Source organism: Panthera onca, chromosome E2 (genome assembly GCF_046562875.1).
Source record: "Panthera onca isolate mPanOnc1 chromosome E2, mPanOnc1 haplotype 2, whole genome shotgun sequence".
Lineage (NCBI taxonomy): Eukaryota > Metazoa > Chordata > Mammalia > Carnivora > Felidae > Panthera > Panthera onca.
In genome coordinates, this window is record NC_138353.1 from 19779413 (window position 1) to 19794927 (window position 15515).

The 15515-nt window shown below is 54.8% G+C and overlaps 1 long non-coding RNA gene across 1 annotated transcript; it reads left to right on the forward strand.

Moving 5' to 3' along the window:
* Positions 1-682: 682 nt before the first annotated feature.
* LOC144614568 (uncharacterized) lies at positions 683-4664 on the forward strand. The gene is made up of 2 exons (XR_013552401.2): positions 683-961; positions 4080-4664. It is a non-coding gene; the product is annotated as an uncharacterized LOC144614568 (long non-coding RNA).
* The last annotated feature ends 10851 nt before the right edge of the window (positions 4665-15515 follow it).

The window sequence follows — 15515 nt, forward strand, 5'->3', positions numbered from 1 at the left end:
TCTCTTCTTAGAAGCAGGAGCCGGCATGGAGGCACCCACGGGTCCAAAGACAGGCACCCAGGTAAGGGTGACATGGTGCGCGACCTGGTGGTCCTGTTGTCCTGGCCAGACCTCCTGAGGCCAGAGTCTCAGGTACTGGTGCCCACGTAGGAGCCCAGGATTCCCCAAATTGCTTTGCAGGGTCGTTCAGGGGATTTCAACGGGGCAACGGGCTGGAGCAGGCTGGACGGGCAGGACAGGGAGGTCAGAGCAGTGACCCTCCTGGCCCAGCTGAAGGGGATGGAGCTAGGGAGCACTTTGGGGGCCTCTGATCAGCTTCTTCCTCATTCTTGGGTCAGGGCTGCTGGGACCCAGATTGGTCTGGGAGACTGGCTGCAGGAAGGGGGACCCCTGTATAGGGGCCCTCCAGTCCCCCAGAGGCTTGTGGCTGGTGCCCCGGCTGTGGGGGTTATGGGGACTACATGCTATCCCCAGCTGCACTCTCCCTATCCTGGGGGTTCTTCTCAGCCAGACCCATGCTATAAGGATGGGGGTTCCGAGGCTCAGGCCCCTGACCTGATGCATTGCAATTTGGGGGAGGCGGTAGGGAGGGACACCTTTACCGGCCTCAGATAGGAGATAGGATGCCCGGAGTCCCTCCCCTGACCTCCCAGGGGCCCTGAGCCCCAGAAGTTACCCAGAAGGGACTCCAAATCCTTCATTCACAGCCCTTGGCTGTCTGGCATTTTCAGCTCCGAGGCCCAGCCTATTAGCCGGCCAGGGAGGTCCTACCAGGGAGGGCCCCAGGGGCGGCCGCTGACTTGGGCCCTGAGTGTGGAGTGAAGAGAAGAGGCTGGACCTTGGAGGCTGACAGCCACACACTCCCTTCCCCTCACAGCCGGGGCCGGGGCCGTAGCCGTAGCCGGGAGTCACCTCTCCTCAGCCACCCCAGAGACCAGAGCAAGGATTGGTGGAAAGACCGGTAGGTTCAGGGGTCACACTGTGTGGCCAGGTCAGAGGTCAAAGATTTGCTGACAGCAGGCTCGGAGGTATTGATCTGGTGGGGGAGGTGACAGAACTGTGTCCCCTGCCCAGGGCTGTGGGCATGGGCTGCTGGTCAGTGAGCTGGACTCAAGAGAGCCCACCCCAGAGGGGGCTCCTTGGGATGAGGGGCTGGGGGGCTACAGAGCGCCATCTCATGGCTCTAGGTCCCTCGACGGGCGGGGGAACCAATTGTCATGCCACAGGTGATTTCAGTTATGGCCCTTGGGCTGATGGCCCAGCATGCCTGGGCCTGTGTGGCCGGGAACAGCAAGGACTAGGAGGTCATGTGCTCCAGCCCCCAAAGCCCTCTCAGATTTGAGATGACAGTCAATAAGCCCAACCTCCCCTTGGAGAGGACGGCGGGCTGAGGGCTGGGCTGACTTCCCGAAGGAGGGGGTTGTAACCCAGTGAACCGCAAAGCCTCCCACATCTTACCTGCCCTAGGGAGTGGGTTTGGGTCGCTCCAAAATGACAGCGAGCACAGCTCCTCCAGAGTCAGGCAGCACCGCCCCCCACCCCCAACTCCCGCCTCAGGCCCTATGCCCAGCTCACTTCCCCGGGATGCAGGCACAATTCCTGCTCCCTCCCACCCCAGAAAAATGTCCCAGAGGCCGCCAGATACCCCAGCTGCCCCTTACTCCTCCCACACACATCCACCCACGGGTCCAGGCTGGGACAAGGCTGGCCTGGAGAGGAGGCGCTGCCGTGACTTGGAGGGAGAAAGGCCACCTCCCCCAGCTGAACTCACCCCGAACACACTGGACCCAAATGGGTTTCCTCCATCCGTGCCCCGGGGGGGGGGGGGGGGTGGGAGAGAGTGAGGCGGGCACACCTGTGTCCACGTGCATGTGTATCCGCACGTGCGTACATCCACGTGCTTGTTAGTCCACGCTCCTGTGTATCCATGTTATGTGTGGGTGCACGTTTACGTGCCCCAGGTACGTGTGCGAACGTGCACTTGCATCCATGTGTGAACCGTGCGACTGTGGGCACATGTGGGCATATTCTGTGTGTGTGTGAGTGTACTCACATGTGTCTGGCCCGAGCCCGAGGCTGGCCTGGCCCCCTTCCAGGTGCTGACTGGAGAGACACTCCAGCTGTCCCTTGGAATGGCTTCGTCCGGCCTTAGCCAGAAACCCTTACCCGTCCCTATGGCCCCGGCCCTGGCGGCTGTCCTACAGCTGAGGGCTCCTGATCGGCCCTGGCCAAGCTGGCTGCAGGGCCAGAGGGCAGCTCTGTCCGCTGGGAAGGCATGCGGTGGCCCCTGGCTCAGAGCATACCTAGGCTAGAGGTCACTGGCACCGAGGCTGAGGCCCGTGGCCCACTGGGGTCCGGAGCTGTCCTCGCTGCCACCAGGCCCGGCTGGGACCACCTCCGAGCAGTGACCCTTACTGGGAACATCAGGCACGACAGACTGGCTTTACAAGCCATTGTCGGGAGGAAGGGCCCCCTTCACCGCAGTGAGCAGTAGGTGGGTGTATCTGATTTTCAAACCACGTTCCAGGGAACCCCTGGGGTTCCCGCAGGTCCCTCCAAGGGTTCCCAAAAGTTGGTGCTGCCTCATCTTCCTCCCCAAAAGAGCATTGTTTTTCAGTATTGGGCTTGTGAAGACATTTCTCCAAAAATATATTTCAATCCCTAGGCCAGATGTTGACCCTTCAGCTCTAAGAGTCTGTTTATGAGGGTACTGGAGTCAGATCTTTTAGAACAATTCATTGAGTTTCAACCCATCATCTCCTGCTAGGTGTTCAATATTACCTTGGGGGGGGGGGCTGGTTCTGGTTTCAATACCTCTTGGAAACCAAAAGAGGCTCTACACAAGGACGGCATCCACCTCAGAGCTGAGCAGCCTTGGGGTGCCCTGAGGCCTGGCCCTTTGGTGGGGGCTGCTGCCCCCTTCTACTCACAGCCTCCAGTAAGAGGGCATGTGTATGAGGGGCTCCCAGGGGCCTTGCCCTGGAGAGACCCTGATACCAGCGCTTCTCCCCCTGAGAGTCCCCGACCCCACCCCCAGAGCACGCAGGACAGCTGTGGCCTGTCCCTCCCCGCCGTGAGGTTTCCCGCCTCCTCCCACATGCCCCCGGTGGCTCCGTGCAACCTGTCGGGCACATCACGACGCCCACAGTCCACACCAGGCAGGGGGGCCTGAAGCCCTTGAATGGGGTTTGCGGTTCACAGGAGCATAAAGCAGAAACAGATGTGCCGTGGTCAGTGGCTCTGCCACTGCGGCCCCCAGTCTGGCCCGCCACTTCCAGCTTAGATTGGTCCTTGGAAGCCCCTCATGGGGGCCACCTCCCTAAAATTCCCTCCAGGGCTGATGGCAGGACATGCCAGCATGACAAAGCCTGGGGACCTCGGGGCTCTGCTGGAGGTGGATGGGGGCTAAGACCCAAGGATGTCCGGTGGCAGCCAGGAGGGATGGGGGTAGGCTTGTCCCACTCATCTCATCCATTCATTCCTTCCTTCATTCACTCCCTCAATAAGTATTTATTGCCGTGTGCTGCCACTGTGCTAGGTGGGCTGGATCCAGTGAAAAAAACAGATCACCGAGCTTACGGTTTAGTGCAGGTAGTGGGGGAGGCGGCAATAAAAGGAAAGAAGCTAAACATACAGACTTTCCGATGGTGGTCAGGGAGAGAAGCAAGACACTGTGGGGACAAAGTACAGAGGGGGTTGGGGATGTGCTCTGCAAAGGCATGAACAGAGAAAACTTCCCGAGAAGGTGATATGTGAGCACATCTGAGGGAGGTGAGGAAATGAGCCCTAAGGATATTTGGGAAGAGCATTCCCAGCGGAGAGAACAATAAGGACAGGGGCCCTGAGGCAGGAGTGTGCCTGCTTCAGGAGCAGTGGGTCTGGAGCCAAGCAGGGGACAAGAACAGTTTATGAGGTAAGCCGGATTAGGGGACCGCATATAAGGCTATTGCCATGGGAAAGTCTTTGGATTTATTCCGAAGGGTGCAGAGACGCTACAGGGTGTTGAGCAGTGGAGAGACTCAGGACAGGAACTCTGCGCCCTTCCCTCTGACTGACCTACCCCCTCCTTTTGTTCTCAGCCAAGAAGAGTGTCCAGGAGCCTGGGAACTGAGACAGACCAGCCCTGCCCTGCCCTGCTCTGGGGAGCCCTCGACCAATGGGGAAAGGCCCTCTTGGGGTTTTACCTGCTTCCCAGCCCACGGGGATATGAGGGCCAGGTCCTCTCAGGTCCCCCATGAGGGCCCTCCTATTCTTCAGTGGCCATCATGAGCTCTGAATAGAACAGGCCCATCAGCCACATTCCAGCAGGAAGCCTCCACCACCCTGCAGAAGGGATAGCCCCTGAGACCTCTCCCCATTGAGTGTCCTTGGGGAGAAGAAGGCAATGTGGTCTGAAGCTCTTTCTGGTCTGTTTCCTCCCACCCTCCAATCTTGATCCTTGCACCCTCCCTACACAAGGCCTCAGTGTTTCGCTGATAACAGGTTTGGCTTTTTCCTGCCTCAGGGCCTTTGCACATGCTGTTCCAGCTGCCTGTCCTGAATGTTCGCATGACTGATTCTCCTCTTTACCTGTTCATAAACCCCCCCAAAGTAGCTCTCCCAGTTACTTCATGGTTTATTTCCTACGTGACAGCATCTCCATCACACATTCTCTGGTTAATTTATTTGGCAACTTTAATATTCTACAGCTCGCAAGCTCCATAGGGCGGAGTCCAGTTGTCCTGTTGGTGGCTGGATCCCCAGTGCCGGGCACACAGTAGGTCCTTGTTGAACGTTGCATGAATGCATGGGCAAGGGCATCGGTGAGTGCATGGCAGGGGGTGGGGGCTGGGTCTGAAGGAGGCTGAATGGGGCCTTGGGAATCCAGTTGCCGAGCTGGGCCTGGGTGGGGACAGAGGTGGGCAGGTGCCAGTGGGTCTCTACCCTCCTCCTTCCCCAAGCAGGCAGGCAGGCCCAGGGTGCAGGTCAAAGGGCTCCCCTGGAGGTGCCCGCAGAAAGCAGCAGGGCCAGGCGGGGGCTGGGTGGCCAGGAGCTGTTTCCCACCCCCTCAGCTGTGTCCTCAGCCAGGGTCTGTGTGGGCGGGAGGTAGGACGGGCTGCCTCCGTGGAAAATGTCTCCTTCTGGATGGGGCACCGCCTCCCCACCGGCTCAGTGCTGCTGGTGGAGGCTCAGACAGACCAGGGAGTGCCCCTGCCGGTGGGAGTGGGCACACCTGGGAAGACAAGGGGCTCAGGCCACTCACCAGGAGCCTTCTTCTGTCCCATGGGCTCCTGGTGACACCTAGTGGCCAGTATTCCTGATGCACTGTGTCCCCAATCCCCAAACTCCTTCCCTGGACCTGTCCCAAATAGCAAGGGCACCGCTGGCCTTGGTCTCCACCTACTCACATTCTCACGGACCCGTCCCCCCAGCGGGCTCTCTGGGGCTCCCACCCACACAGTCACTCTCACACCCTCTCTCAAGGCTCATCCCTCCCACACATGGTGACAACGCTACGAGGGGCCCAAGGGGGTGTCCTTGAGACCCTCTGGGCAGAGGGCCTTCTCCAGTGCCCGCCAAGACCAGCTCCTGCCAGCCAGCCCCACCCCATCCCCAGGTGCGTCATGACCAGCTGGTCCACCCTGGGGAGGGAGGCATGGAGGGCAGGGCTCAATGACACCTTGGATTCTCTGCCCATCTCCTCCCACTGGGCCTCACAAACCTGGACCAGAAGCACAAGACCAAGGTCGAGGACCAGCAAGGACCCAAGAGGTTGGCACCCAGGAGGTTGGCACCCTAGCTAGAAGCCTAGGAAGAGCCAGCTCATAGGCAAGGCCCACATGAATGAGGCGCGGGGGCGGGGGGAGACTCTTGAGGACAGTGGGCAGGGGAAAGGGGTGTGGGAGCGAGGCCAGGCCCAGGAATGGGTACATCCACATCAGCCAAAAGCAACCTCAGCTGAGCCAGGGCCAAGCTGCCTGCGTCACCAAGAGGAGCCTGAGGAACTGGGGGAAAGGCCTGGTAGGCAGCCCAACCAACTGAGGCATGGGGCACTCATGACCCAGAGCACAGGGCATTGCCTGGGGCCTGGGACCCCAGAGCCCCCTGGGCCTGAAAAGACCTTCAGGTATGCCCTCCGCCTTCTCCAATAGCAACCAGGACAGGAGGACAAGGGTCACTTTCCCCATTTCGCAGCTGGGGGCACTGAGACCTGGCAAACGCTAACAGAGACAGGAGCTCACTTCCCAGTCTTCCGGGGATCAGGGTCTCTCCCTCCCTCCTCCCAGGACCCAGACGTCCCTCACCACTGTGCACGCAACCCTGACAGCTTGGACGGGGCCTTGTCCACATGTACACCCCTCCCTGATCCGCCCCCCCCCCCCCCCACCTGGCCTCCAGTCCCTGCACGGCACTGAGGAAGCGTGCCAACAGCCAGGACACACACGGGACAGGATGGAGTCCCCACCCAGGGCTGAGGAGTGGTGTGAACCTGGGTCAGGGGCATGCAGAGTTGTGGGGGGGAGGGACAAATGAGGCAAAGTCCAGCCCAGGTCCCTGTGACCACTGCCCATGCCCATGCTCTGTGCCCCAAGAATACCTCCGGAGCTGGGAGTTCAGGCTCCACAAAGGGTAGGCGCCAGAGGCTGGACTGGAGGCCAGCCTCTTAAAGGCTCCTCCCTGGTAGGAATCAGGGTGCCCCTCTGCCTCCCTAGTGCTTTCCCTCAGCCCCAGCTCCACTTGGATTGGAGCAGGTCTTTCCCTGGCACTTTTGGCCGGAGAAATTCCAATGTCCACCTACTGCCCCTCCCCCCATTTCTCCAGGAGAAGGGGCAGAAGCTCTGGGCAGGGGGACGAGATTCCAGGTCGCTCCCAAGCTGCTCCGCTTCAATGGTGTAACCCAGGAGAGGTTACCCCTTAGCATGACCCCCTTCAGATTTGTGTGGGGGGGGGGGGGTACAGGAGTCCTCCGTGAATGAAAATAGAATTGAACTGAACCACAGATTCAGTCGTGCCACCTTCTTGGAGCCAGACTCTGATGAAGGTGGTGGAGAGGGGGCGGGGGACGGAGGAGAAACGTGGCCTGGCCGGATACTCCCATGGGCACTGGGACACCTGGAAGGAAATGCTGGCCCAGCCCGTGCAGGGGAGGGGACAGCTCAGGAAGGGCTCCCCAGGAAGGACACCTCCTTCTGGAAGAGAAAGCTCCTCCAGACTTGAATGGAGCTCCAGGGTAACCCAGAGCGAAAGAGTGAGGAAAAGATGAGAAGGGGGAGTCTGGAATTAAGGAGCAGCAGCAGGGGTGAGGCGGGCGAGGCTGGAGCCTGGAGACAACGGGGGCTGTGGTGGGGATGGGCCAGATGGCCCTGCAGGGGCCAGTGAGGGGGCGGTGACAGGGCCCCAGGGAGAATTCAGAACAGTAGGTATTAAGAGTGTGCTAGGAAGGGGCTTCTGGGCATGGCTGCCCGCCCAGCCTTGGATTCGAGAACCAGGTAGGTGAGAAGCTCTCAGCAGTGGCTTGCTGCTCCCATAGGCATTTCAGAAACGGAGGGGAAATCGCCGGGTGCTGCGGTAATGGGGTGCTGTAGGCATCGGCGGTGGGGACCTGGGATGTGAGCAGTGTTCTGCCCCGCGGCAAGATGACCCGCATCCCACACAGCGTGCAAATATTCCACTGGACACTCAGATGGGTCAGGGGTTCCTAACGGGGGGTGATTTTGCCACTTGGGAGAACTTTGGCAACGTGTGGGGACGTTTCTGATGGTCACAACCTGGGTGGGGGTGCTACCAGCATGTAGCAGGTGGAGGCCAGGGACGCTGCCGAACATCTTACGGTGCAGCAGCCTGTCCCTAGCGTCGTGGCTGAGGAATCCTGCTGTAGGTGAAAACTCTGTTAGTATTGATCTGAGTCTGGAAGCTACTTCCACTTTCCAACACAGAAGTTCTTAGGGATGCAACACGCATGAAAACCTAGCGGAGATGGAATCTTGTTTCATTTGGAAATTTACCAAGCGTTGCTCCCCGGTTTGTAAAATCACGTCCCTGAGATGCAGTGGCCTCCGCGGGCATCCGAGCCTGGGAGGCTGTGCCAATCCCTGTCTGTGTCTGCAGCAGCTCTAGCTGCGAAGCTCCTGCATCACCAGCAGCGTCTGAGTCCTCTGGAGATCATACCCAAGCATTTTTCATAATCGAATACACATTATGAAGTTATTCATTACTTTCCTTTTATTTCTCCCTGGTTTCGAAGTTAGGACACGGTATCGATTTTTTAACGTATGAAGGTAAGTTATATCGGCTGTGAATTTTATTTTCGCAAGAAGACATTATAAGATTGGGGCCATGGGTCTGATTGGATTGACCAGATTTAGGTGCTCACGGGAGGTGGGGCATAGGGAGGAGTTGAGGTGAGACCCCCAGGTTCTTGCCTCAGCGGAGGAGGGAGGGTGTCCTCTGGATAAGGGAAGGGAAGGAGGCCCAGGTGTGAAGGAAGATCCACTTGGAAGCTGCCCGTGGGACCCTCAGCCCTGCCCCATCTCCCCCAGACAACAGCCCATTCCTTTCCCACAGCCTGGCCCAGGCTTAGCTACACTAACTGTGCCCCCACTCAAGGGCAGGCTGGAGCCAACTGAGGCCCTGAGAATCCTTACTTTACACTCCTCTCTTCTGTAAGATGAGCCCCAAGAAAACACACCATCTTCATCTTGGGAAAGAGTTCCAACAGATGCAAGGGCCCTTGGCAATGGTGCTGGGTAGACTGGAGGCTCCCAGCACCTGCCGCCCCCCCCATTCCCCCCCCCCCCCCGTGACTCACGTCAGCTGTCAGCTCGGGAGCAGCAGGGCAGCAGAGACAGATCTCAGCCCAGCCCACCCAGAGTGGCTGGTGCCTTGTGCCCAGAGGCGGTCTCAGGAGGGCGCCCCGGTGCTGAGGGTGGGCGGACCCCTCTGACATTGAGATTGCTTCTCTTCAGACCCTCTGGGGGGCACCCGGGACCCTGCAGGCCCTATCAGACAGGATCCCTGGAGAAGTGGGACCCCATTTCTCCAGAGAAGCTCACATCCACAACCCCAGGCAGTCAGATCCCCCTGTTCTCCCCACCGGCCCTGGCATCAGTCAGCGCAGGGGGCACCCCCACAGGAGGGGGATCTAGGTGTGTGTGTTTCCGGCGGAGGGGGCAGCCAAAGAGCCATCCTGTCCAGGGCGTCATGTTCAGATCTGTGTGGTCCCCCAGCGATGTTCCACACGTGGTCCCCAAGCCACCCACAGGACTAAAGACAGCCCACACCCATGGAATGACCTCCTGCCGTCCCAGGAGCTGATGCATTCTCAAATGCAAGCAGTACCAGGCGATGTGCAGTCACACTTTTACATCAAAAGTGTGAGTTTGTTCGAAGGGCACGCCTAGATTGCCCCAATTTTTTGCAACTGGTATTGACATTTCTTGGTGTTTTGAGACACCGGGGCCTCGAGGGGCCTTCCTGGGCACCCGCTCCACTCCAGTGGCACCCACTCCACCGCCCGCGCCTTTCCCAGGCGCACTGCCTCCCTGCCTACCGGGCAGGTGGGGCGCCTGGGCCCGCCGGGCCTGCAGAGCCCCTGCCCACCGGGCCATGGTCGGCCTGTCAGGGCGGCTCCACTGAGCTGTGAGAAAGGCTGGGGCCCATCAGATAAGGCTCTGGGCCCTCCCCACGACACCGCCACCACAGGCGGCTCTCCTGCCTTCCAGTCCCTCCCCAGGCCCGCCCCGGGCAGGTGTGCTGCGCGGAATGAATTTCACTACAAGATCTCTCTGGTTTCACTATGAGTTTCCTGACCCAGGCCAGCACCCACAGGCCCGGGGGCCTCCCCTGTCTCTCTCAGGCCAGGAGGCAAGCTTCCCCACTCAGGCAGCAGCAGGAGGGAGCCTGGGCAGCCCTTGAGAAGGACTCTCTACCTCCCAGATGACTCCAGTGGTCCCAGGAGGTTGGTCCTGGTCCGAGGAAGCCTGTCCTGCCCTCTCCAACCCCGTAGGACGCGGTCCAGCCGAGGCCTAGATCGCTTGACATCAGAAAGAGGCAGGCCACCGGGGTTCAAACCAGGGATAGGGAAGCTGCCCTCTGGTGGCATCTTTTGGAATAGCAGATGTCCTTGAGTGAAGGCCAGGGCCAGAGGGGTGCCCAGCCTCCTGGCTGGCCAGCAAGATAGGTCTGGGACCGTCAGGAGGGAGAGGAGAGCCCAGTTCCAGAGAAGAGGCCCAAACCCCAACTTTTCATGTTTCCAAACGTTCCTGGTTCCCACAGCGCCCCCACCACCACCAACAGGAGGTACACAAGGCCATGCTTATAAAGGGGCCAGGGAAGGACACAGGGTGAGTCAGGAAGGCACAAAAGTCCCAGACTCCCCCAAAAGTCACCCCTCGCCTCCATTTCTCTCTTCTGACCAGTGGGCCCAGGAACCCCAGGGTCTGGACAAGCTGCCCCCCAAGACAGCTGTGGGCACTGAGGGCTCATGAGCCACTCCCCACCCTCAACCTCACGGATGTTAAATGACTCATGACTCATTAGTTAAATGGTCTCCCTGCCGAGATATCACTGGGAAGGGTTGGCCCTCACCCACCCACCCCCACCCTCCTACCCCCCACCGTGGCTGCACTGAGCCAGGACAGTTGAGGATGGGGAAGGGGATTAGATTTGCACTCTAGAGCAATCCTGGGGTAGCAAAGAAGCTGTCGTCAGCCCTAAGGAAAGGGTGGGTGGTGGAAAGCATCAGGTGCCTGGGGTGTGTGGTATGGAGTGGTGAAGACACCCCCCCCCCCCTTTGTGGGGACAGTCTGAGCTCTGGAAGTGGAGACAGGAGGGAGTGGGTAAGGACCCTACAAGGCAACACACGCCCCACCAAGCAAATCCTGTCCCACCCAGGGACCTGCCCAGGACATGTTTAATGTCCTATTCTTGTTAAAGTGAATGGAACCTACATACAGAAAAAAAAAAAATCACAGAAATCGTAAGTATTCCGCTTGACAAGTTTCCACTAACTGAACATACTTCTATGATCAGCATCCAAAACCGGGAGAACATGACCAGCACCCCAGGGTCCCCCTCCTACCCCCCTCCAGTCCTTACCTCCAAGGGTAACCTCTATCTTAACTTTTAGCAGCATACGTTAATTTTGCCTGTTTTAGAACTTCAGGTAAATGGAATCACCCCAGAACATAATACCACATCCAGCTTCTTTTGCTCAGTGTTATGTTGATGAGATTTCTGTACGTTGTGGCATGGTAGCAATTCGTTTATTTATTCATTTGTTCAGTGCCCGCTTCCTTTGTTCATTGCCTCCAGGATCTGAATATACTCTGATGTATTCATTCTGCAGACAATGGTTACACGGGTTTCCAGTTTGGGGCTACCATGGAGACCACAATATTGTAGATGTCTTTTAGTGCATTATACATCATTTCTGTTGGGTATATACCCGGGAGTGCATCTCAGCCCGGGCCCTCCAGAAACAGAGTCTGAGGCCAAAGCTTAGGTGGTACTTCTTTTTTTTAAACATCTTTTTTTTTTTTAATTTTTTTAACGTTTATTTATTTTTGAGAGAGAGAGACAGAGCATGAGCAGGGGTGGGGGGGTGGGGGTGGGGAGGGCACAGCGAGGGGGGAGACACAGAATCCGAAGCAGGCTTCAGGCTCTGAGCTGTCAGCACCGAGCCCGACGCGGGGCTCGAACTCACGAACTGTGAGATCATGACCTGAGCTGAAGTTGGACGTTCAACCGACCGAGCCACCCAGGCGCCCCAGGTGGTACTCCTTAATTAGGGGGTGCAGTCGCAAGGAGTCAAGGGAGGGGGGGAAAGGAGAGAGGAAGGCAAGAGGGCCAACATGAGGATGAGTTTCCGGGTTGGCCACCACTCGGCACCAGAAGCATCTGATTGCTGGGCCCATGGGACCCTCTCACAAGAGGCTTTAGGATATGATTTGTCCATCTGGGATGAGGGATGGGAAGAATTTGTCCACTGGCTCCCGTCTGTCATCATCAAAGAGGAAGCCCAACACTTTGGTTACAAGTCTGTGGGTGCCAGTTGGTCCTTCATTACCTCACACTTCAGGGGTAGCAGAGAAGCCCCGGGGGGTAATGGGAAGAGCCAGAAGGTTGCACTTGAAGTGGGAAAAAAAAAGTAAGCAAGGTGAGGCTAGAGGATCTGAGGTGGTTCCCAACAGGCATCTGATACAAAATGAAGATGCTGGGCCATGGGCACTTGGAGATGCAGCAGGGGTGGGGGGGGGACGGTCAGATGGAAGGTACCAGTGCACATTCCCTCCAGCCCTGCACAGGAGCCCCCCGACGTTGCTCCCACCCTCGCCAACACTGGTGTTCAATTTCAAACGCTCCGGTGAATGTGCCGTGGTACCTCGTTCCGGTTTTAGGTGGCATTTCCCTGATGACTAATAAGGTTGCACACCTGTTCAGGAGTTTACCAACCAATCGGATATCCTCTTGTGAAGCTCCTATTCAAAGTCTTCCTACTGATTTGTAGTAGCTTTCATATTTCTTTCAGATAAAACCTCTTTATCAGATGTGTGTATTGAAATGACTCCTCTCACATGTGGCTTACGTACCCCTTCTCTTAATCATGCCTTTTTGAGAGAGACAGTGCATTTGCACTTGTGTAAGTGGGGATAGTAGGGGGCAGGGGCAGATAGAGAGAGACAGAATCTTTTTTTTTTTTAATGTTTATTTTTGAAAGAGAGAGAAAGAGAGAGAGACAGAGCGTGAGCAGGGGAGGGGCAGAGAGAGGGGGAGACACAGAATCCGAAGCAGGCTCCAGGCTCCGAGCTGTCAGCCCAGAGCCTGACATGGGGCTCGAACTCACGGGCCACGAGATCATGACCTGAGCTGAAGTCGGATGCTCAACCCACAGAGCCACCCAGGAGCCCCGAGAGAGATAGAATCTTAAGCAGGCTCTGTGCCCAGCACAGAGCCCGCTGGATCTCACAACCCTGAGATCATGACCTGAGCCGAAATCGAGAGTCAGACACTTAACTGACCTAGGCACCCCCCTTAATCATGCCTTTTGATTAACAGAAGTTTCTAATTCTAATGGAGTCCAATTTGTCACTTTTTTTTTTTTTGGTTTTTTTTGGTTTTTTTTGGTTTTTTTTTGTTTTTTTTTACCAATAGTGCTTTCTGTGTCCTGTTTAGGAAAGTGAATCTATTCTCTCCCGAGTCTTCTTCTAGGTGCTTTGTTGTTTTATCTCTCACACATACATTTCACATGCACATCCATGGACTTGGTTTTAGGATATGGTATAACGTAGCGATGAAGAGTATTTTTTTCACTATGGATACTCAACTGACCCAGCACCATTTATTGAAAAGTCTGTGCTTTCTCCACTGCTCTGTGATGTCAACTTCGTGGTGATACACCAGGGGCCCATAGATGGATGGGTTTATCTCAGCAGTTCCTGTTTTGTTCCACTGGTTGATTTGTTTATCCTTGTTTCCAGCTGTAGCAAATCCTTCCACATTGTTCTTCTTCATATATATTTTATTTTATCTTATATTTTAGTTTATCTTATTATAAATGTTTATTCAGTTTGGAGAGAGAGAGAATGAGTGGGGGAGAGGCAGAAAGAGGGGAACAGAGGCTCCTAAGCAGGCTCTGAGCTGACAGCAACGAGCCTGATGCGGGGCTCGAACTCACAAACTGTGAGATCATGACCCAAGCTGAAGTCGGACACTCAATTGACTGAGCCACCCAGGCGCCCCTCCTTAGTATATATTTTAGAATCAGCCTGTCAAATTTCACCTCCACCCACCCCCTCAAAAAATCCAAGCAAACAAAAACAAAACAAAAAAACAAACCATTGGGATTAATGTGTTTTGGATCTATATATCAACTCTATAGATCAACATGAAGAAAACCAACATCTTAAATTCTAATCCATGAACAGAGTATACTCCTCAATTAATTTATCTCTTTTACAATTTCTCTCAGTAGTGTTTTATAGTTTTCTGTATGGAAATTGTACACATAACGCACTAGATTTCGGTACTTGGTCTTTACGCTATTATGAGTTTATTTTCTAATTGTTGTTGGTACATAGAAATATAATTAGTTTTTATATATTGGACTAGTATCCAGCAACTTTACTAAATTAACTAACTTTACATTTATATATATATGTACATATACATGTATATATATACATATACATGTATATATATATATATTACCCTATGTATCATATATTTTATGTATTCCTTTCCTATCTTCATACATTTTTATTTCTTTCTGGATTAGCTTCTTTCACTTAGTAACATGCATTTATGTTTTTTTCTGTTTTTTCATAGTTTCATAGCTCATTTCTTTTTAGCTCTGAGTATTATTTTACTGGGTGGATGTTCCACAATTTATTGATCCATTCATCTACTGAAGGACATCCTGGTTACTTCCAAGTTTTGCCACTTAGGAAAAAAGCTGTTATAAACATCTATGCACAGGTTTTTATGGGGATATAAGTTTGTAATTCCTTTGGGTAAATACCAAGGCGTATGATTGCTGGATTCTATGCTAATAATATGTTTTATAAGAAACCGCCAAGGCACCTGGGTGTTTCGGTCAGTTGAGGGTCCAACTTCGGCTCAGGTCAGGATCTCGCGGTCTGTGAGTTCGATCCCCACGTCGGGCTCTGTGCTGACAGCTCAGAGCCTGGAGACTGCTTCAGATTCTGTGTCTCCCCCTCTCTCTGCCCCTCCCCTGCTCACACTCTGTCTCTCTCACACTCAAAAATGAATAAATGTTAATTTAAAAAATCTTTTTTTTGAAAAACTGCCAGACTGTCTTCCAAAGTGGCTACATCATTTTCCATCCTCACAAGCAGTGAATAAGTAAGTGTTCCTGTTGTTCCACATCCTCACAAGCATTTGGCGTTATCATTGTTCTAAATTGTGGTTAACTAAAAGGTGAGCCTTTTTACTTCTTTTTCTTGCCTTATTGCACTGGCTAGGACCTCTAGTGCAGTGTTCTACAGAACTGATGAGTGCTAACATTCTTCCACATTTCCAGTCTCAGTGGAAAAGCATTCAACATTTAACCATTTAATGTGATGTTAGCTGTCAGGTTGGGGGTTTTGTTTGTTTGTTTGTTCCTTTGAGGGCTTTGGGTTTGGGGTAGAAACATTTACCAGATGAAGTACCTTCTCTTCTCTTCTGTTTATAATCTGCTAAGAGTTTTTTGTTTGTTTAAATCATGGACGATTGTTTTCCGAATCTATTGAGAGGATCTCATGGTTTTCTTTCTTTTTCTCTGTTAATGTGGGAAAGTACTCACTGACCAATCTTGCCAACTTTTTATTTGCGCTGGGGCTTGCGATTCTGGTTCGATTCCACTAAAATGCCCTCTTGAACTGTGGGTCTGGACAGTAACATGCAAATTCCATCCTACCAGTACCCTAAAGTCACCCCTTCTCTTCAAATACATGCATTGCACGTTTCAGGAGCCTGCTCCGGGCTCCCGGGTGAGGCTCAGGCCAATCCCTAAGTGCACTAGCCCTGGCTGGACC